Genomic DNA, 23,501 nt, shown 5'->3' on the forward strand with positions numbered 1-23,501 from the left:
ATGTTTTCTGGTATCATTCCACTTTTTAGTCAATTTCTACAGCTGTAACTCTACTTTTCTTTGGGAACAACCTATAATATAATGTTTTAAGAAAATATATCTCTATTTAATCTTGGATATACTAGAATTTAATATGTAGACCAGTCTGCTATTTTTATTTTGCACAAATTGCATAAGTATTTGGAGTTATTTTCTATCTTTTTAAAAATCAAGACATTGTACCATTGATAGTTTCTGGTTTAGTTTTAATTTTATTAATTTACTTTCTCATCTTCTTTCTTCCTATTAGTTTTACATTTGGCTAGTTGTTATTTTTTTAAGATGTGTTTTTTAAGTAATATACTGGGTTATTTGTTTGAGGTTTCTCTGATGTAGTTTTTAACATATAGACTGGCAGAAATACAAGCTTTTATTTCTGAACTTGCTGTGCTGGTCTCAAAGGTTCTTTAAAATTGAGTTTCATTATTATTTGTTTTGTAAGTGTTTTATTTTGGCTTACTCTATAATTTCTTCAGTAACCTACTTAGTATACAAAAGTACATTACTCAATTTCTATGTGTTTGTGTATCTTTTCCTGTTTCTTGGTTGTTTATTTCTGTTCTTCCTTCCATTGTAATCTGATTAGATACAAAACCTTTCAGTTGTTACTCTTTGTTAAGTCTAGTTTTATGGAATGGAATATGTTCTGCTCTAAATAAAGTTCTATGATCTTCTGGGAAGAATAAATACTCTTCCACTATTACATAGACTATTATTCAGATATTTTTAAAATTTACTTTATGCATGGCATAGCATAACTCTGATTTTTTTTCTTGATTTTAATTTTCTGTAAGCATAAACTATAAACTGAGTGGGATATTGAAAATTAGTGTTATCTGAATCTTTATAGTACATTTAATGCTACATATGCATAATTATTGTATCTTCTTGACAAATTATTTATTCAAAATTATGTTTATTTTCTCTTTATGCATATATGCATTTGCCTACATGTATATATGTACATGTCATACATGTCTAGTGTGTGCAGATGGTAAAAAAGACATCTTATATTCCAGAACTAGAATTACAGACACTTGCTCCAAATCCTTTTATTAATACTTAGTTATTGACCTCTACTCTTTTCTGACTATATTTTTTATCTAAATCTACATATATTCTGTTTTCAGATTTTGTTTTCTTGAAATATCACATATCATTATTGTTAATTCTGAATAAGCCTTTGGCTTATAATTCTGCTTCTTGCCACATATCTGGCAAGACAATTTGTTTATCCTTTGTTTGAAAAGTTATTCCCAATTATATTTAATGTCATTGTGGAACGTTGACTACTATTTGATTTTTCTTTACTTTAGATATTTGCTAGTTTACTAAGCTAATAGTAATAAATTTCTAAGTTTCATCTGTTTATCTATTCTTCTATATTTTCTAATTTCACCAACTCAGGTATACTTCTCCCAGTTAATTTGGCTAACATTTTGTCAATATTGGCTTTCATTTCAAAGACGAAATCATTTTTCAAATTATTTCTAATATTTCTTTGATTGTGTTGTTCTTATGGTGTCACTATTTAAGTCAGGCTTGATTATGCTTTTCTTTCTTTTTCTACTGTTTTTTCAATTTGTGTGTGTGTGTGTGTGTGTGTGTGAATAATAGGGCCAATAGTTATGTCATTAAAGTTTTAATGTGAATTCTTTCAAAATTTATGTGTTTTTTGTTGTGTATATGTGTGTGTGTTTGAGAATTTGTACAATGTGTTTTGAATATATACACATATACCTCAAATTTTCTAAGATCTAAATGGCTTCTCATAGCATAGTAAAGAACAAAGAAAATACTGTGGGAGTTATCATCATACATAATTTCAAGTCACACTGTTGAATAAAAGAAGTAAAAACAGTTTGCTTCTGGCAAAAAATCAAATATATGTATATCAATTGACTAGAATTGTGGTAGAAGGCTTATAATTCGACAAAAGTATAGTTAACTAATCTTTTATAACAATAAAAAAATTTATAAATGGAAAATAATTTAGTGTATTCAATGAATGGTTCTGGTTAAATGGATAATTACACCCAGAGAGTAACAAAAAAATAAAAGATAACCACAGACAAAAGTTTTATGACCTTTGAGACATAAAACACAAAACTTGTAAATCTTTACTACACAACATAATTGTACACAACACTTTTGCTCTTATGTATGTAATTATGACTACTTCTTATTTTTTCTTACCCACTAAAAGTAATTATTTATTGGCCTTGTCATTTAGTTTATAATAGTCCATCTCACAATTCATAAAATTGGTAATTTTTATATTGAGTTTTAAATGATTTTGTGTTTTTTCATGTCCAGATTAAATTTTGTGCTTTTCAAACACCTTCTTTTATTATATCTATGTGATTGTTTTAGTGGCTATAAACTACTTTATGCTAACCATGAGAAGTCCTTTTTTTCATCTTATTTTAATGTTGTTATCTTTTATGCATCTAGATGTTTCAATTTCATAAAATACATGTTTTAATTATTTTCTTATGATTTTCTGAATTTCAATGGACCTATTTTATATATTCCATTTATTTTCTAATTTCACCAACTCAGGTCTACTTCTCCCTTTTAATTTGGCTAACATTTTGTCAATATTGGCTTTCATTTCAAAGAGGAAATCATTTTTCAAATTATTTCTAATATTTCTTTGATTGTGTTGTTCTTATGGTGTCACTATTTAAGTCAGGCTTGATTATGCTTTTCTTTCTTTTTCTACTGTTTTTTCAGTTTGTGTGTGTGTGTGTGTGTGTGTGTGTGTGTGAATAATAGGGCCAATAGTTATGTCATTAAAGTTTTAATGTGAATTCTTTCAAAATTTATGTGTTTTTGTTGTGTATATGTGTGTGTGTTTGAGAATTTGTACAATGTGTTTTGAATATATACACATATACCTCAAATTTTCTAAGATCTAAATGGCTTCTCATAGCATTCTAGCTTTGATGAAAATGGCATATTTAGAATAGCCCAGGAATTTCTTCATTTATTTTTCTTTGAACAGTGCTGTCTTTACTGGTATAGAAAAGAAATAAAAAGGGCTGTGAAATCAATAGCTCAAAGCATATACATTTTATGAAGTCTTTTTTGGAGGAAATGTTTCTTCTTTCAGGAAACATCATTTTTATTTTTCCACTTTGTTTGAATCTGAATTTCTAGGATACATAAGCTAGTGATATAAAAAGCATATCTATCAAGCCCTCCATCTGGGTGATGATTAATCAATCAACTGGTGATTAATATGTCATCACAACATAAATTTTCAGTTGTCAAATAAGTTTTAATTTTTAGCTATGAAGTTCATGCAACCAACATTAATGTAGTTCCCTATTTCATTCAATCATGTCATCTGAACTCTAATGTCTACTTCTTTTTTGACAGGACATATACCCCACAACTAAGTGTGAGAGCAAAGGGCTAGACAAAATTGAAGCCTCTGAAAAATCAAACTCACATATTTTGAGTGCTGTTAGAGTTCCTTCAAAATATATTTTCAGATTGTATCGATTATACAACTGCTTTGTAAGCAGCATACCATTTTGCAGCATTTTTTCTCATCATTTAAAAGGCATTTTTTAAAAGAAATTTTAATCAAAATCAGAGATATTACATATTCATGTTTCCCGTCATGCTATTTAAAACACTGAAGATCTAGCAGCAGACTAGTTATATATCCATTGGTAAATACAGTAAGAATATTTGACAAATAAGCATTTGCTAATGATTAAACTATAAAAATAAATTTATGCAATATGGGAAAACTGATGTAATTGAAATTGAAGAGATATAAAAAAGTAATACACTACTTAAAAACAAAAAGCATGTGTTGCAACTCATCAGCTCATATGAGCTTTCTCACAATAAATATTAATGTATGGCCCTGAGCTTTAGATTAGAAAAGTAGAACTGGATCAATAAGAAGGAAAGAAAGACAGAGAGAGAGAAAGAAAGAAAGAAAGAAAGAAAGAAAGAAAGAAAGAAAGAAAGAGAGAAAGAAAGGAAGGAAGAAAGTGAATGAGTACTGAACCAAGATGATATAAGAATATGTTTGACAAACAAGCAGAATAATAACTACTGCATGTGAAATGGAAAAGTGTCATAGAATTGTATTTTAAGAAGTGATCCAATGTATTTTAAATACTTTTAGTTTAACATATGAATCTACACAAGAATGAGACCCTGGTACCAGCTAAATATTTATCTATAATGAAATGCAGAAAATATTTTATATATAAGTATTTGTCTTTCCCCTTAAATTACTGGAGGTCATGCCTCTATCCCCACCTTCACAAGATTAGGATCGCCACAGGCCTTCTATACTTGGAGAAGAGAGGAGATGTCATGGGCAGCCCTGCATATTCACTGAAGGTCTAAAATCAGCCATAGGCCTAAAATCAGCAATAGGGCTGACATACATGCATGCTAACATAAAGTCTTGTATCTCTGAAAAAACACTGAAAGAGCTGACTATAAGCAATTGTAAACAGGAAGTGTTTGTGGAAATTTACCAGCCTGAGTAGTCATAGACCTTGTAAATAGGTAGCCTTGGTGGATAGTACCAACTTAGATAAGGATAAGTGAATCACAGACAGAGTCATAGTGACCTGTCTCCTGAACCTTCACCCAGCCGATACCCTGTTCTGAAAGATAGCTGTACTCCCCCTGAACACCTACACTCTGGTGTCATCCCCTTCCCCACATCCTGCCTTTTTGTGTTTATAACCCCTGTGTGAATTAGTAAAAATTATGATTTGATTTTTAAAAAAAAAATAAAAATAAATTTATAAAAAAATATGTATTTTTCTTTATTAAGCCATAAAACCTAAGTATATAATTTGGATAAAGCAAACATATATGCAATTGATGACTCAGAGGAAAATAATCAAAATAAACCCAACACCACAACAACAAAAGACACATTTCATATCTAACCAGATCATGGAATTGATATATGGTTGTCTGTGCTTTCTGTCCTGAAGCGAAAAGAGGATCCATGAACATGGAAAGGTAATACCTGTTTCAGAAAGTGAAGAACATATTCATAATCACCCATAAAAATGTCAAAGAAAAACTGGGCTGGAAGATGACAGATAGGAACATGGCATAGAGGATTCAATCAAATATGGTACTGATAAATATCATACTATCATAGCCTAATATAGGACGCTGAATAAAACACACATTTGAAAGATTTCCTGGAATTTCTTAGCCTTAACAATAGTTTCATTTTATGTGAAGGAAAACATATTTTAAGACAGAAACTTAACTCAAATGAAGTTGGTGTTTTATTAGTAGTAATAATCTCATAATTTAGCATTTTGATATATTTTTGTATTTCTGATTTTTATTAACAAACAGATGCCAATTGTTTTATTCTGGATCTGAATTAGTAGCTCTTTGCAGAGAAACATCTTCCTTTTTATTTCCAAGAAGAAAAATTTTTTTGTCTATGAAAATATTCAAGGCTTGAGTGAAGGCTTGGCTGGGTTGATGATTACAACACTCTGAGAATGCTCAGTGACTCATTCAAATACCAATGTGAGTTCCAGATAGGATGTGTTCAGATAAGATCAATGAAGATTTTTGAGCCTGGGTGGCACTCTTATTTTAATTGTTATCATATAACAGTGTTGGCTATCTTTAATATATTAGTTGTTGAAAAATGCATATCCTCATTAGGGCCCAAATATGCCCTAAACTTGCTAATTTTTTTAAAATCTGAAGAGCACTTTAAAAATAGTGTAATTCATAAAAGTAAATGACAGAAAAATTCAGATTTTGAAAGGATGAAATAAAAACTGTATTAACACTGAAAAATGTACTTACATGTTTAGTAGCACTGTCAACAGAATCTAGCTTTCTCTATTGACAGTGATAAAGTGTAAGGAACAGATGGTAGGTCCGTCTGCCTTCACACTGAGTATTCTCTAGAATCGTGTCTTTCTTTTTTGCTGTGTTTTCCATCAATTTATGACTATTGAATGTGATATGAGGAGCCTTCTATATTAGCGAATACTTGCCTCATTGGGTTTCAAGAAAACAAACATATCAGTGGATACCTATAACCATCTTCCATGGAAAACATGCATGAAAGATTTCATAATGTGCTGAAATGATCAAAACCTTCTTAGCATCATAATTTCTTCTTCATATAACATCTATACATTAGGATTGTTTTCATTAAACCTATACCAGTCTTTAACTGTTTTGTGTAAACTATGTGCTTCATTTTTATTGAAGTATGTGTTTTTATTTGCAAACTGAGTACATTCATTGAGCTTTTCAACTGGAAAAATCTAAAAGCCCCAACATATTTCAAACAATCACCTTAATCAGACACCTGAGATAAACAAACAACTGAGTAACAAATTGAGTGAGCAGATTCTCAATGAACATAAATAATGAATCAGTCACACCTAGATATTCAACTGAGTAAATCCTAGAGCCGCATGCATTGCCTTTAGAATATTAACAGATAATTAAAGTAAACCAAAGCCAACATAGAGAATGGTTTTAAGACCTTTATTATGAAGCATAGAATGAACTCATATGCAAATTAAAGATGATATAGGTGAAATGGAAGAGAGTATGTTGTCCAAGTTGTGTAGTGGTGTACAATATTCTCAATAGTAAATTTTCAAGAAATACCAGGAGGTAAAGGATAACAGCTCACTTACACTTACTGTGTACATTTCTGGGAAACAAATATGTCTCATGGAAGATGGCACCAGAAGTCATGGACTCCTATCTGAATTTGAAAGTGAATTTTTTATTTCACACTTTATACCATAATGAAAATGCAAATCATCAAAGAATCATAAGCTGACACAATAAATGCAGAATGTGTTATGACTGAAGGAACCAGATAGATACATGAGAACAATTTAGTATTTTCAAAAGAATTTCATGGTTAGGGAAAGATATCAACTTTTTTTATATACTCTATTGATCATAATGACAGGAATAAAATTTAAAAAGGAAACATCTCATACACATTCTCTGTTTGAATACAATCTCCATAATCCTTTCTATGATAGCACCTTCCTATCTTCTAGCACTTTTTAGTGTTCTTTGACTGACTGCATTACAGAAAATTAGGAAGGAAAAAAAGAACTTTCACCAGAAATTCAATGTGGTGGAATGAATTCAACAAACTTTATCATAAAACATCTCAGTGGTGTGTCGGATGCAGTATTGACTTTACTGCCCAACTAAAATGTGTAGCTTTTTCATCATCTTTGTTTTTGTCATTAAGTGGTTCAAACAGTACATTTATATAATCACTATTTTTTTCTCCTTAAGATCCAAGAATTAATTACATTTTCTATACTACCAAGTTCTATACTCAAGTGATGAGAGGGAAAACAAACATGTGTCCATGATGTGGTTATCTAAAACACAAATAAATAATGAATAGGCATTTGTCCTTTCAGAGTTCTATAGGCATGGATTTTCAGAATGATATCACTGTATTTTCACTCTTTTGTAATCCCCATTCTATTCAACGTGTGTCCTCTAATTATTTTCTAGAAGTTATAAAAGTATTCCATGCTAGAATTCAGGTGATATGCATTCTATTTTTACCAAGATGCACCTAACCCTCGAGAGACTTGAGGCCCCAATGAATGAGGAGGTCTGGTGAACTGGGGACTAGGGACATCCTCTTGGAGACAAGGGAGGAGGAATGGGATGAGGCATTGTCAGAAAGTGGACTAGGAAGGGGATAGTAACTGGACTGTAAAAACTATTTCACAAGAAGAAGAAGAAGGAGGAGGAGGAGGAGGAGGAGGAGGAGGAGGAGGAAAGGAAGAGGAGAAGGGGGAGGAGGAGGAGGAGAAGAAGAAGGAGAAGAAGGAGAAGAAGAAGAAGAAGAAGAAGAAGAAGAAGAAGAAGAAGAAGAAGAAGAAGAAGAAGAAGAGGCGTAAGCAGAAGCAGAAGAAAAAAGAAGCAGAAGCAGAAGAAGCAAGAAGCAGGAGGAGGAGGAGGAGGAGGAGGAGGAGGAGGAGGAGGAGGAGGAGGAGGAGGAGGAGGAGAACCTGGAGAAGAAGATGGAGAAGAAGAAGCAGAAGAAGCAGAAGCAGAAGAGGAATAGGAAGAGGAAGAAAGGAGAAAAAGCAGAAGAGGAGAAGAAAGAAATTATTAAAAAAACATAAGACTTTTAAAATAAAAAAATTGAAGAAATTTTATATGTAATCTTTTCCCATTTATAAATCCCTGAAAGTGCAACTGTGTGATTTCAGGAAAATAAATTTATCAGGAATTTATGATCTAGAGACAGGTAACCCTAACTCAAAAATAAAAATCATACAAGCTGTTATCCCTTTTTTCATTTGAGCTTATTAGGTATTTTTAAGTGCATTGTTGTAGGGTCACCTGTTGTTTCTATATAGAAAGAAAAACAGGAACAATACATTGAAAGAGGGTAAAGAAATACATATTTCAGAATTGACCCCAGTATTGATATTTGCAGAATGAAATAAAAAAATAAGTATGAGATTGATGTTCTCATCTTCCCAGCATCTTCTAGCTTTCATAGTCTCTGGTGAGTCCTGTGACTCTTCTTCCTTTCCAATTTCTTTCACATTTCCTCCTCCTCTTACTTGATGACCCTTTTATAAACTATCAGGACATAAATGCCAACTTAAGAGGTATAATAAGGGCAGGCTTAGTCTTATGGACCTGAGTACATTGAGACCCAACATCATGGCCTATACTAGACTCTCGCACATTGGTCACTTATATAATGTAGCAAAAAAGGCAAACTAATTCACATTAAGGCAAAGGCCTCCATGAGAGATCATACCTTCTTTTCTATTCTACTCAAGAAGATGCTAGGTGGTCAGTGAACACCAACATCTGCTGTGATTCAACATGTATGTTATACTGCGAAGAGAAATGATCCCTCTCTTCTAATTTATCTGAGGAACACCTAGATCAATAGAAATAGACTCTGAAATAAATAGCTAGTGGCACTTTGTTTGCCCAGTCTTCCTTATTCTGGGTGTTAAACTTTAAAGTCAGTCCTTACTCAATGGATAGGTATAGGACAAATGTTAGCCCTCTATGATCAAAGAGAAAGCCATGAGGCTTAGTGTGTAAAACTATATCCTTTGTGCTAACCTTGACCTCACTATCATGAAAGCATTGAAACCTTATTTGTGCTGGGACTAGTGCAGTAAAATATCCAGTGGCAAGGTATATTCTTCTCAATGTGATTATCCATCTAAATAGCTCTTTTTTTATATAATTTATTTTTTCTCAAATCGTAATTCATTCAGAGAGGGGTTATAAACACAGAAGGGCAGGATGTGGGGAAGGGAATGACACTGGAGTGTGGGTGATCAGGAGGGATACAGATATCATCAGAACCGGTATCGGCTGGGTGAAGGTTCAAGGGACAAGTCACTATGACTCTGCTTATGACTCGCTTGTCCTTATCTAAGTTGATATTGTCTGCCCAGGCTACCTATTTACAAGGTCTATGACTACTCAGGCTTGTAAATTTCCACAAAAGCTGCCTGTTGACATTAGCTTATAGCCATCTGTTTTGATGTTTTTTCACGGAGACCCAAGACTTGGTGTTAGTATACATGTATGACAGGCCCATTGCTGATTTTAGGCCTTCAGTAGGTAAACAGGGCTGCCCCTGACATCTCCTCCCTTCTCTAAGTATAGAAGGGCTGTGGCAATTCTAAACTTGTGAAGGCGGGGATAGAGGCCTGACCTCCAGTATTTGAAGGGGACCTTGTAATGGCTCCAGTCCCCCTGTCATTGTCCAGTGAGGCATGAGGGCCATACCCATCCTGATGTCTTTTTCCTTGAGAGGGGATACTTTTGACATCAACTCCTATGCAGTCAGGCTTGTCCCTCAGGGAACCCAGATAGATATTTTTATCTTTTATTGATATTCCCTTGCAGTGCTTAGCCTCGCAGCCTAAGCAAGAATTCAAATCTCCTGACAGAGGGGGTTCTGGGTAGCCCCTCTCTGATTGGTCTAGGGGTAGAAGTCCCCCCTTTTAGTTGGGTGGAGATGGCTTTTGGAAACACCCTGTATAAAGTAACAACCTCATCTTGAGTCTCGTGGTCCTCCATAGCTAACTAATGATAATGTATCTGAGTAGGTTTTGCTACCAAATTATTTATCTGTTGTATCACAGAGTTAGTCTGCCTATTTGAGAGCCAGAGACCAGCAGAAAAAAGCAAAAAGAACCCAAATAATGGTCCCAAGATGGGAGGAAATAGGGCTGACAACCTTGGAGAGGTTGAAAACCAATTCTTGTACCAGCCTTCATCTGTCTCTTTCTCTCTCTGATTTTTCTTAGGGCCTTCACTATCTGTTTCACGCTCTCTTTAACCCTCCTTGTCTTGACTCTGTAAATGCAACCTTCTTCTTTAAGAGCTGTACATAGTCCAGAGCTGTACACAGTCTTTTCTATTGTAATAGAGTAAATCAAGTCCAATAAGTATCTTTGCGATTTTAGGAGGTCTCTTCAAACAGCGAAACGAGGGATTTCTTCAGATTAGTAATGTCAATCTCTAGCTGTTTGATGTTCTTGTCAGTAGCCCTTCGAAGGTCTGAGTAGTGTAAGTAGTGTAAGTTCAGAGGCCAACATCTGGATTAGAACTTCCAACAGCAGACATCATGGGTGATTCATTTTTACCTGGGATGCTGCCTGAGTTAAAGCTCCTGGGAGTCCCTCTTTCTCTCGGTTTTCTGGGGTGGGGTGCTGAGCTGCTGCCTGTGACCTGCTCTATGCCTATAGAGCTCTTATAAAATTTCAATAACTTTACTTTTTTATAGAAGGAAGGACAAACAAGAACCTTGGCAGCAAGTTCTTTTCCCCATTAGGGAAAAATTTCATTTAAAGAATATAGTAAGGGTTCCCTTGAATCTGTAGCTTTATGTTATTTCCCTGGAGTTTTCTCTGTATTAAATGTGTCTATTTCTAACTCTGTGGTAGTGTTGGCAGCCCTGGGAAGCAATGGTGTTAGGAGATCTAAAATCTTGGGTAGCAGTGCTGTCCCTAGGCCTGGGTTAGTGATGACACCAATATCATAAAGAGTGGTGATATCATAAAAATAATGCTCAGATGATTGTAGTGTGGTCCAGCAAGAGGTACAGGGGTAAAAGGAGGCAGTTTTCTCTTTGTAGATCTTAAGAGAGACATTGGTGAAGTTCTAATACATCCTCATACTATTTAACATTGGAAATCCTGTACATTCCTGATACATCTTTGTTGGCAAGCCATGTATGTACCATAAAAAGCAGACTTTATGTAACATTCTACTGGTGTGCAAGTCTGTGAGGTGTACCATTTTTTATGGCCAATCTCTTTTTTTCTGTCTTGCAGGCACATGTCACACCCTCTTGGAACCTGAACCTCACATCTTTCTGAGAAGTGGTAAGATGATTGCTGATTGCTTTTTTCAAAAGGACATGTGACTCCTTTTAATCAGAATCCGATTATGTTTTATCATGCACACCCACAGGTTTATATAAAGAAATCAAACTTTCCTTGCTCTTGAATGTTCTTACATAGCAATGAGATAATATTAATGCACAGAAAGGGCTAACACGTTATATTGCTCTTGCAATCTACATCTCTTGTTGTTCTGTGTTTCTTCTTCTTTCCCCATTTTCTTCAAAAGTTTTCATCCCACTTGCAAGAATTGTCACTCCATAATTGATCAAAAATCAAATGCCTACAAAGAAGGTCATATCACAGGAAGCATAGTCTTATGTATCCCAATGCTAAGGGAAAAACAAGGTATTCTGTTATAGACTCTGGAACATTGGTCACATTCTAAAAGATTTGACATGGAACACTAGTTCATATCAAGGCAATAGCAAACATGAGAGAACATTGCTCACTGCCTACTCTGCACATGCTCCACAGTATTCAAGAACCTGTGTACACCAATAAGTTTCAAAATGCAGGCTGTACCTTGGAGAGAAATGAGAATTTATCTGAGGAGCATGTAGACCCATTCAAATGGACTTTACAATCTATGTCTAGTTGCTCTTCACTTGCAACATCCATCTCATCTAGGAGCACAACAAAAAAAAATGGGTCCCTGTACAATAGAAATGCTAATAACAAATGAGACCTTCTTAGTGCTTCAAGAGAAAGCAGTGAGGCTTAATGCGAAGGTATTGGTCCCTAGTGCTTACCTTGACCTGATTAACACAGTAGCCAGAAATCCTTAATTGGGCTGGGCCCAGTATCACAGAAGAGGATGCATGCAGTATTCTTTTCAGTGGTATTATCCCTGTAGAGCTCTTATAAAATTTCACTGAGTTAAATTTTTATGAAAGAAGTGGCAAAAAAGTAGCTTCATAGCATATTCTTTCCTGAAGATCTTAGTTAAATAATCAAGAAACTTCCCATTTATCCATGGAAGATGTTAGTACCCTTCAGCTCTCTCTCCTTAATGTATCAATTCTTAACTCTGAGGTAGTATTGGTAGGCCTGGTAAGAGCTGGAATTGAGTGATATAAAGGGAGAGGTATGGGTAGCAGTGCTCAATGGAAACTTTGGTCAATAATGACAACCCAACATGGTGAAAGAAATGATGACATTGAAATCATGCTTAATAGGATGACACTGAGGCACAACCAGGAGGACTGGGATGAAATGGGGCATGTGTCTCTTTGAGACAATCTTGGGGTATGATCCTGAAGTCCTAAATGCCCATTCCCTGTTTCCTAGTAGTGGAAATTTATAAAATCATGGTACAAGGAACACTTTGTGTGACATTCTATTGTTGTGAAAGAGGCTTCAGGGCAACCCATTGCTCATGACTCTTTCTGCTCTAGTATTTTGAAGTTATATAGTATGTCTTCTTACTGCCTAGAGTAACACATATATTTGGAAGTAGAAAGATCCTGGCTAAAACAGCCCTTCAAAAAAACATGTACCTCCAAATTTTGGAATCAGAATCTCAGCATGTCTAAAAATATTGATTTTAGAAATATATCAATCTACATCACAGTCGATTCTAAGCCCTATTGATCCAAAGATTAATAGAGGAAAATTATATTTTCCTCATTCTCAATATGTCTTACAAACATAGACATAAGCTAATATTCATGGACAGAAGTTGATAAAACATTATTTTACCAAGAATCTCCATCATTGTTGCTTTTACACTTAGAGGTGATAGGACCTCAACACATTCTTCCTTTCATATTCTGAAGGCACTGCTTTCCATGTCACCCACAGTGGGAGAGAAAAGAAGGCTTTAAATTTCCAACATGGCCAAGCTCCACATGAAGTAGTCCCAGTAGACAAATATTTGAGCATTTTTTAAAAATATCACTTCTCAGGAAAATTGTATTTATGGATAAGTATAAAGTGTTGTCCTGTGTCTTTCCTGCATTCCCAATTTCCTTTACAATTTATCTTGCATCACTCTTATTGAATGATCTATCCACAATTCATCATAATACAAATACCTACACAAGAGGTAGTATCAGAAAAAGCATAGGCATGTGGAGCCTAATCATACAGGAGCAATAACATGGCATATACTAGACACAGGGACATAGGTCACACATTCAACATATCTCCATAGGAAACTATTTAATCTCAATGGAACTGCCTCACTGACAGCACATTTTTAACTCTCTACAAGTTCATAAGACTCTGAAGACTTTAAGAAACTATCCACCACTGAGATCCAACTTTCAGGTTAGGCCTTGTATGAAAATGATCTGTCTATTCCTATTCATCTGAGGAGCACATATTTCAATTCCAATCAGCTCCTAAACGTATGTCTAGTTGCTCTTACCTTCCCCAGTCCATTTCATTCTGGAAGAAAACCTGAAAGTTGGTCCCTGCACAAAAAGAAGGTTAAAGAAAGATGTGAACTGGTTATTGTGTAAAGAGACAAACATGACTCAAATCAATTTATCATCTGATATGAAAATTATGGTAGCAAAGAACAATTTTTTTTTGCTGGGGCCTATAAAATAGAGGTAGCTGCTACAATAGGGACACTGATCAATGGCATTATCCCTGTAATGTTGTTATATAGATTCACTGACTTTAAATTTTTATGAAGAGAAGGGCAAACAAGGGAACAGAATGCTTGCTCTTTCATTCATTAAAGAAGATGTTCTTAAAATAGTCAAGAATGGTTCCCATGAATCTGATGAAGACTCTGGTACATTGCAGGGAAATTTCTCCATTAATATCCATGAGATATCAACATGCATTTTAGATCTCTGAGAAGAATGATCACTTTCTACCAAACTGAATGAGAAAAACAGAGATCCATTTAAACAGACACTAACATCTATACATAATGCCGTGTTATTGTCAAGTCCATCTCAGTTCAGGAGCTCACCAGAGTGTTGGTCCTTTCAAAATGGTTAGCCTAAGGACAGATGTGATCTGGCTATTCCTTAAAATGGTAGTATAGATGCTTTGTTGGACTGAATTGGTCTTTCATGATTTCACTGACCTTACAGACATCTTAGCCAAGAATCTTTCTGGGTGTTGGGCCCCTTAGGAAAGATCATGGCTAAGGGTGTCCCTTAGAAATGTGTCCTTTTTGAGAGTCTGAGTCTGAGTTTTGAGCCCTTCTAAAATTAATAATTGTAGAAAAAAAGAAAACAATCAACCAAGAGATGAGGGCCAATTCTTAGTATGTTCTCAAATATACACCTACAGATTTACAAATGATAAAGGAAATTTCCTAACTCCAGATAATTTTCACACAAATTACCATGAGCTATTTGTTGTGGACACAAGGGGATGACACATTCCCATTCTTGATGTCTCCAACTTTGTTGTTTACATGATGAATAATTACAGGAACTCAACAATGCATCCAAGACTTTTTTTAAGTTTGCAATTTTCCATTACACTGCAGACCCCAGGGACAGAGCATTGATTATTGAGGAAGAAGTATATAAATTTCCAAAATGGCCAGCCTCCAAATGATGTGTTCCCAAAGGAAGACTTTTGAGAATTTTTTAAAAATAGCATCCTTAGGGAAATTTGCTGTGAAGACATGTTGAATTTCCATGTGTTATCTTTGGTCCCTCTGCCATCCGAATTTCCTTCACAGAGATTCTTTCTCCTCTTACTAAAATTTGCTGGAACATTCTTTACAAAAAAAATGTCTGAATAGGGGTTGTATCACTGTAAGCCTAGTATTAAGGTATCTGGTAACACGAGGTGTGACAAAATGACCTAGACACAGGAACATTGGTAATGTTTTCAATTTATTGACATGGCAATCCAATACACTTTCACACAAATGAATCTATGGAAAAACATTAGGCAGTCTCACTTGTGCCCCAGAAATTCTGAAGAATAAAAGTACCAGAATTCATCACTGAGTTCAACCAAATGGTTAGACCTTAGAGAGGAATGATTTCTCCCTTGAAATTGGGATGAGAAACACAAGGGACTATTCAAACAGACTCTAGAATCTATATGTAGTTGTCTGGTTATTCTGTTTATATCACATGAGTAGCTCATGCTGAGTGTTAGTCCCTACACAATGAATGGACAAATGACAGGTGTGATCTGGCTATTGCTTCAGAAGGAAGCAGTATGTGTTTGTTGGAATACAATAGTCTTTTTTTTTTTTTTTTTTTTTTTGCTCATGCAAACAGTGTGGTCAAGAATTCTGCAAGATATTGGTCATAGTGGATAGAAGATACAGCTGCAATGGGATTTTTCTCAATGACATCATCCATGTATAGCTCTTAAGCATATTGTGACTGTAGATTATTAAGAAAAGAAGGAAAAAGGGATGCTTTGACAGCATGTTCTTTCCTCCTTTAGAGAAGACATTCTTGAAAGATTCAAGCAAGTCTTTTCTTGAATCCCTGGAAGCGTTTTCTAGACTGCAGCCCTCTCCACTTACAAATGACCATTTTTAATTCTGTGGCAGTGTTGAAAATCCAGGTAAGTGATGATATTAGGTGATGTAAAAGCATGGGTTTTGTCTAGGCCTGGGTTAATGTTGATAACCTAATGTCATGAAAAGAGCTATTGACATAAAAATAATGCTCAATAGGATTACTCTGAGACTGACATGTGTACAGTGTTGCAAAAGATTCTATTCCTTTGAAGTCCTCTTGGAGGGCTTTCCTTAGGTCCTCAGATACATTTGCCATGATTCCCAAGAGAGAAAAGATGGACCCTCATGGTGCACTTCGTTGGCAAACATTGAATGTCAACAAACACCTGATCTGACATTGTATGTGACTGCAAGTTTGCAATACCCAACTACATCTCATGACCCTTTATTTTATAGTGTCTTCTGCTAATCTGGTATACCTTCTTGGAACATAGAGATTCACTTATTTTAAGTAAATGGAAAGATCATGACCAAGAGCTTCTGGAGAAGTGAACTGTGACTCGACGTTTTGGCCTGCATATCTCAACCTATCAAAAGTTTTTGATTTTAGAAAAAAATAACAAAACATACTACAAAGGGCCAATTCGCATGAGAGATAACGTGGATACTCCTGGTGCAACTTTGCTGGCAAATACTGCTTGCCAACAAACAGTATAAGGATCTACTTGTGTGCAAGACTGGGAGGCCCACCCATTGCTTATGATCCCAGAATTATTTGTGCCTTTCAGTCATCTAGCATTTCCTCTTGTATCCCAAAGGATCACAGATCTCAAAAAATGGAAATATCACTGGAAATGGATTCCCTTACAAATGACATGTGCATTCATGTTTTGGATTCCAAATCTCAATCCATCTAAATTTTTGATTTTAGCAAAAAATTGAAAAAGGAAAAAAAAATCACACCAACTAAGGGCCAATTCTGAGTATGTTTTGTCATGTAGATATACAGATTTAAAGAGGGTAAAGAAATTTTCCTTACTCGTGATAATATTATACCTTCATAACTATGACCTACTTGTCATGAACTGAAAAGATTAACATATCCCATTTCTTGGGGTATTCATCTTTGTGGCTTACATGATGAGGAGTTATAGAAACTCAACCCAGGCTTCCAAACCTGCTCTGAATTTCCAATTGCCAAAGTGACTGGAAACCCAAGAGACAGAGCCTTGGTAAGTAAGAAATAAGTAGTCAATAAATCTCCAAAATGGCTGACATAACATGATGTCTTCCCAAAAGCAAAACATTGAGCAAATATTCCAAAAATTCTCACTCCTCAGGGAAGTTGCCCATGTGGACTATAAGTAGTTATCTGTGTTGCCTATGGTCCAACTTCCTTCCAAATTTTCTTTGCACTGTTTCTTTCTGCTTTTACTAAAGTTAATTTCAGAATCATTCATTTAACAAATGCCAGCCTAGGAGGTTGTTTCAGGACAGGCCTGGAATTATGGAAAGAAATGACACTGTGATTCATGACAACATGGCCCAAACCGGACACAGGAGCATAAGTTACCTTTTCAGTTTAGTGACATGGCAATCCATCTCACTTTAAAACTAATGGATCTATGTTAGAACATTGGTAATTATTCCTTGTTCCACCAACTCTCTGAAAAATTCAAGTAACAACAAATCCCACTGTGTTTAAACATGCAAGTTAAAATTTGCAGGTTAAACCTGTACTTTCATTGAACTTCCTAACACAGTAGCAAAGGAAACTTGTGGGTACTGAGCACTGAAGGATAGAAAAGGCATTTGCAAGAGGAAATCTGCTCAATGACATTATTTATTGAGAGTCCTTACAGAATTTCTCTCACCTTGAATTTCTAAATAAAGAAGGGCAAACAAGGGCCTTTACAGCTTGCTCTTTCTTCCTTTAGAGTAGACATTCTTCAAACTTACAAACTAGGTCTCCTTTGCATCCCTGGAGGATCTTTTTACTCTGAAGCAATCTTCAATTACATGTAAACAGTTCTAACTCTGAGGCAATGTTGGCAGGCCAGGTAAGCACTGGGTTTGGGTGATATAAAAGCATAGGTAGCTGTGGTCAGTGTAGGCCTGGGTCAGTGATGACAATCCAATGTCATGAATAGATGTGATGACAAAAAATGATGATTTAGGTGTACGCTGAGGTTCAACCAGGACAGTGTTACAAGAGGTCATTTTACTCTTTGGGGATATCTTGAAAGACATTCCTGAGGTATACAGATGTCATTGGCCTGTTTCCCCCAATAAGAAACCTGGACTACCTTTGTTCTACTATGCAGACAAACACTATTTAGCAAAAAGGACTTAGTCTCACATTATACTTGTGGAAAGTCAGCAAATCCCACCAATTACTCAAGGTTCTCACATTTCTGTTGTATGGCAGTTATCTAACATGATATCTTGGAGCCAAAGGAATCATATATCTCATATATATGGAATAATCATGGCTAATGGCTTCTCTTAGAAAAAGGCCTATGCCTTCATGTATTGGCCTCCAAATAAAAATGATTTCAAGTTACTGATTTTTATAAAAAAAATAGTAATGAAACATATCAACAGAGGGTTGATTGACAGTATCTACTGCCATACAGAGCTACAGATTTACAAGGAGTAAAGGAAGTATCTTAAATCCTGAAGATACACAAACATTATTCTTACACACATTATTATGAGACACTCTTCGTGAAAAGAAGAGGATAACTCATTTCTGATCATAAGATCTCCATCTTGGTTGCTCACATGGTGAGGAGGTACAGGAACTCAACAGAGGCTTCTAAGCCTGTTCTCATTTCTATATTGCACATTACACAGGAAAACCAAGGGACAGAGCCTTGGTTGCTGAGAGAGAAGTAGTTTATAAATCTCCAACATTAACAACCACCATATGATGTCTTCGCAAAGGGTCAAACAATAAGCAAATATTCCAAAAATTCTCATTCCAAAGAGAATTTGTTCATGTGGATTAAATGATATTTTCTGTCTTACCATGGAACCACTTACTACCCAATTTCCATCCAAGTGTTTCTTTCTCCTCTTACTAAACTTCACATCCCAATCATCAATTTTAAAATAATGTCCACTTAAGAGGTTGTCTTAATGGAGGCTTTGTCTTATGTAACCTGATGCCACTGTGATTCATAACAACTTTGCTCAATTTGTACTCATGAACTAGGGTCACTCTTTCAGTTAAGTGGCATTGCAACCCATTTTAACATTAACACAAATGGATCCATGGCAAAACAATTGTCACAATCCCCGGTGCCTCCAATTATGCAAAATTTAAGTTATAGTACTGGACAATGACTTTAAAAATTCACTTTAGACCTTGAAGAGGAATGATACTGCCCTTGCAATTGAATGAGAAATACACAAGTTTCTTCAAAAGGACTCTAAAGTCTATAGGTAATATCTTACTTATTATCTTGTTTATTTTTTTGGGGGAGCTCAAGCAGAGTGTTGACACCTCCACAGAGGTGAGGTAAAAGTCATATGTGAACTGGATGTTGTTGTTAGAGTAAGCAGTGAGTCTGTCTTGGAACACATTGGTACTTTGTGCTTTCAGTGGCCTTACTAGCCAAGTAGACAAGAAAACTTGTGGTTCTTGGGCCCAGTAGTATTGAAGAGGCAGTAGAGTAATATTGTGAGAGAATATTTGTCACTATAGCCTGTGCCTCTGACTCTGTGCAGAATTCTGAGATTCTGGAATCTGGTCAGTGAAATAATTTTATGAGAGTCCTTACACAATATCTCTCACCTTAAATTTTTAATTAAAGAAAGGAAAACAAGTTTCTTGGATGCTTACACTTTCCTTCTTTAGAAAAGACATTCTCTAAACTTTCAAAGATGGTTTCCCTTGCATAAATGGAAGATAGTTATACCCTGCAGCATTCTCCCCTTCCATGTGACCATTTTGTTGGCATGCCATCTAAGAGCTGTGGTTGGATGATATAAAATCATAAGTTGCTGTGTTGTATCTTATTATGGATCAATGATGAAAGCCAAATGTCACGAAGAGAGGTGATGACATCAAAATAATCATCTAGGTGTACACTGAGGTCCACCCAGAGGACAAGGTTACAGGAGGCCCTTTAACTCTTTGGACACCTCTTGGGGTACTTGCCTGAAGTTCTCAGATGCCCTGGCCCTTTGTCCCATGTTAAGAAATGTACAAACTCCTTGTGCTCTTTTGTTGGCAGTGCTTACCAACTATCATCTAGTCTCATACTCAACTTGTGGACAAGTCTGCATGGCAACACCATTGCTCAAGTCACTGTCATTTCTGATGTTTTGTAGTCATCTGGCATGCTCTCTTGGGGCCAAGGGAATCACAGATATCTGGTAAGTGGAGTCATCTGGGCTAATGTCTTCCCTTAGAAATGGCCTGAGTCCTCATGTTTTGGCATACAAGTCTCACCCAAACTCATGTGCTTGAGGTTAGGGAAAATAATAATAACAAAACACACCAAGAGATCCACAATTGTGAGTAAGTTCTGCCATGTAGACCTATAAGTTTACAAGGGTAAATGAATTTTCTTAAACACCAACAATCCCTACATACATTACTATGAGTTACCCTTCATGAAAAGAACAGGATAACTCATTACTGAACATGATGTCTCCATCATGGTTTCTCACATGGTGTGTGATTACAAGATCTAAACAGAGGCTCCAAGGCTGTTCTCAGTTCTCTATTTCCCATGACACTGGAGAAGCAAATGACAGAGCCTTGCTTACTGAAAGAGAAGTAGTCTATAAATATGCATCATTCCCAAAAAACATAAGATGTTTTCCCAAAGGGTGAAACACTGAGCAAATATTCTGAAAATTCTCATTCCAAAAGGTATTTATGCATGTGGATTAGTTGAAGATGTCTGTGTTGCCATGGAACTACTTCCTACCCAATTTACTTCCCAGTGTTTGTTTCTCCTATTTTTAAGTCGACATCTCAATCATCAATTTAAAAAAAAAATGCATCCCTAGGAGATTGTCTTTTGCAGGACTTGTCTTATGCTACCTGAGATCACTGTGATTCCTGAAAACATTGCTTAATTTGGACTCATGATCTAGGGTCACCCTTTTAATTTAATGACACTGAAATCCATTTAACCTCAACACAAATGGATCCCTGACAGACTATTTGTCACTATAATCTATGCCTCCAGTGCTCTCTAGAATTCATGTAACTGTATTTTCTAAGGACTTTAAAAATTCAGGTGAGACCTAGCAGAAAAATGATCCCTGTTTTTCAATTGAAAGAAGAACACATGGGTTCCTTCAAACAGACTCTAAAATTTATATGTAATTGTCTTTTTATTGTCCTGTTTATTTTATTTGGGGAGTTCAAGCAGAGTGTTGGAAGCTTCATAAAGTTGAGTCAAAAGTCATATGTGAACTGGCTATTGCTTCTAGAGTAAGTAGGAATTCAATGTTGGAACATATTGATACTTTGTGCTTTCAGTATCATTCCTAGCAAAATAGCCAAAAAACATGTATGTGTTGGGCCCAGTAGTATTCAAGTGGCATAGAGAAGGATTGTGAGAGACCATTTTCCATTATCATCAATGTCCCTGATTCAGCGCAGAATTCTGATATTCTGGAATCTGGTCAGTGGAATTATGCCATGAGAGTTCTTACACAATTTGTCTTACATTAAATTTTTAAGTTAAGAAGGGCAAAAAAAAAGTACCTTGAGTGCTTGCTCTTTCCTGCTTTAGAGAAGACATCCTCAAAACATTAAGGAAGGTTTCCCTTGAATCTTTGGAAGAGTGTTCTACCCTACAGTCCTCTCCACCACCATGTGCCCATTTCTAACTCTCATGCAATGTTGGACTGCCAGGTAAGAGCTGTGCTTGGGTCATATGAAAACATTAGTTTCTGTGTTGTGGCTTGGCATGGGTCAATGATGACTACCTAATGTAAGGAAGAGAGGTGATGACATCAAAATAATCATCTAGGTGTATGCTGAGGCCCACCCAGGAGAACAGGGTTACAGGAGGTTCTTTAACTTTTGGGGCACCTCTTGGAGGACTTGCCTGAATTTCTAAAATGCCCTTCTCCTTTGTACCCTGATAAGAAATATTCAAACTCCTTGTGCTCCTTTATTGGAAAACACTGCTTTAAAATAATCAACTAATCTCATAATCAACACCTGTAAAAAAGTCTGCAGGTGTTTTGTAGTCATCTGTCATGCCCACTTGGAGCCAAGGAAATCACAGATCTATGGTAAGTGGAGTCATTTGAGCTAATGTCTTCCCTTAGAAATGGCCTGTGCCTTCATTTATTGGCCTCTGAGTCTCAGACAAACTCAAGTGCTTGGGCTTAGGGAAAAATGTAATATTCAAACGTGCCAAGACAGTGTCAATGTGAGTAATTTCTGTCATGTAGACCTAAAGTTTACTAGAGTAAAGTAATTTTCTAGAACACATACATTTCCTACCCACATTAATATGAGCTACTCTTCGTGAAACGAAGAGGAAAACTCACTCACGACCATGTGGTCTCCATCAGGATTGTTCAAAAGGTAAGGAGTTACAGGACCTCCAAAGAGAATTTCAGGAAGGTTCTCAGATCTCTATTTCTAATAACATTGGATAATCAAGGGACAGAGCCTTGAATACTGAGAGAGAAGTAGTATATAAATCTCCAACATTGGCAAACACCATATGATGTCTTCCCTAAGTGTCCAAATATTGAGCCAGTATTTAAACAATTCTCATTACAAAGGGAATTGCCCATGTGAATTAGTTGACATTTTCTGTGTTGCCATGGAACCACCTCGATCCCAATTTCATTCCCTGTGTATGTTTCATCTCTTCCTAAACTCCACATCACAATCATTATTTTTAAAAATTCCCTGTCAAGAAGTTGTATTTTGGTAGGACTTTTCTTATGGAACCTGAGGTTACTATGATTCCTGAAAACTTTGATCAATTTGGACTCATGTACTACGGTGAGCTTTTCAGTTTAGTGTCATTACAATCTATTTAACCTTAACTAACATGGATTTGTGACAGAACATTTGTCACTATGCACTATGCCTCCGAATCCCTTAAGAATTCAAATAGCAGTTTTGGCCAATTAACTTAAAAATTCAGGTTACACCTTGCAGAGGAAGGATTCTGCCATTGAAATTGAATGAGAAACAAACAGGTACCTTCAAAGAGACTCTGAAAACTATGTGCAGTTGCATGTTTATTGTCCTGTTTATATCATTTGGGGAGCTGAAGTAAAGTGTTAGCATTTCCACAGAGGGGATAGAAAATTCATAGGTGAACTGATAATTGTTTCAAGAGTAAGCAATTAATTCTGTCTTAGAATATATTGGTACTTTCTGCTTTCAGTGGCTTTCCTAGTAATATAGCCAAGAATATTAGTGGGTGATGGGCCTAGAAGTACAGAAGAAGTAGAGAAGTATTAAGAAACATCATTTATACCTATCTGCTGTAACCCTGAACCTTTGGAGACTTTTGACGTTCTGGAGTCTGGTCAGTGTCAATATTCCATGAGAGCTCTTACACAATTTCTCTCTCCTTAAATTTTTAAGTGAAGATTCCGGAGGGGCGGGGTTTGGGTAGCTGCTGTGCCCTGGATGTCCC

The 23,501-nt window shown here is 35.8% G+C and overlaps 7 non-coding genes across 7 annotated transcripts; all 7 read left to right on the forward strand.

Annotated features, from left to right (window-relative positions):
• The first annotated feature begins 5,526 nt into the window (after positions 1 to 5,526).
• LOC114636197 lies at positions 5,527 to 5,589 on the forward strand. Its single transcript, XR_003713581.1, has one exon. It is a non-coding gene; the product is annotated as a small nucleolar RNA SNORD109A (small nucleolar RNA).
• Positions 5,590 to 11,074: 5,485 nt separating this feature from the next.
• On the forward strand, positions 11,075 to 11,150 carry LOC114636196. The gene has a single exon (XR_003713580.1). It is a non-coding gene; the product is annotated as a small nucleolar RNA SNORD115 (small nucleolar RNA).
• Positions 11,151 to 12,579: 1,429 nt separating this feature from the next.
• LOC114636201 lies at positions 12,580 to 12,656 on the forward strand. The gene has a single exon (XR_003713584.1). It is a non-coding gene; the product is annotated as a small nucleolar RNA SNORD115 (small nucleolar RNA).
• Positions 12,657 to 16,014: 3,358 nt separating this feature from the next.
• LOC114636193 lies at positions 16,015 to 16,093 on the forward strand. Its single transcript, XR_003713577.1, has one exon. It is a non-coding gene; the product is annotated as a small nucleolar RNA SNORD115 (small nucleolar RNA).
• A 1,885-nt stretch (positions 16,094 to 17,978) lies between these two features.
• Positions 17,979 to 18,054, forward strand: LOC114636194. The gene has a single exon (XR_003713578.1). It is a non-coding gene; the product is annotated as a small nucleolar RNA SNORD115 (small nucleolar RNA).
• Positions 18,055 to 19,888: 1,834 nt separating this feature from the next.
• LOC114636200 lies at positions 19,889 to 19,965 on the forward strand. The gene has a single exon (XR_003713583.1). It is a non-coding gene; the product is annotated as a small nucleolar RNA SNORD115 (small nucleolar RNA).
• Positions 19,966 to 21,799: 1,834 nt separating this feature from the next.
• LOC114636198 lies at positions 21,800 to 21,876 on the forward strand. The gene has a single exon (XR_003713582.1). It is a non-coding gene; the product is annotated as a small nucleolar RNA SNORD115 (small nucleolar RNA).
• Positions 21,877 to 23,501: the final 1,625 nt, after the last annotated feature.

This window comes from Grammomys surdaster, unplaced genomic scaffold (genome assembly GCF_004785775.1).
Source record: "Grammomys surdaster isolate TR1022 unplaced genomic scaffold, NIH_TR_1.0 122917, whole genome shotgun sequence".
Taxonomy (NCBI): domain Eukaryota; kingdom Metazoa; phylum Chordata; class Mammalia; order Rodentia; family Muridae; genus Grammomys; species Grammomys surdaster.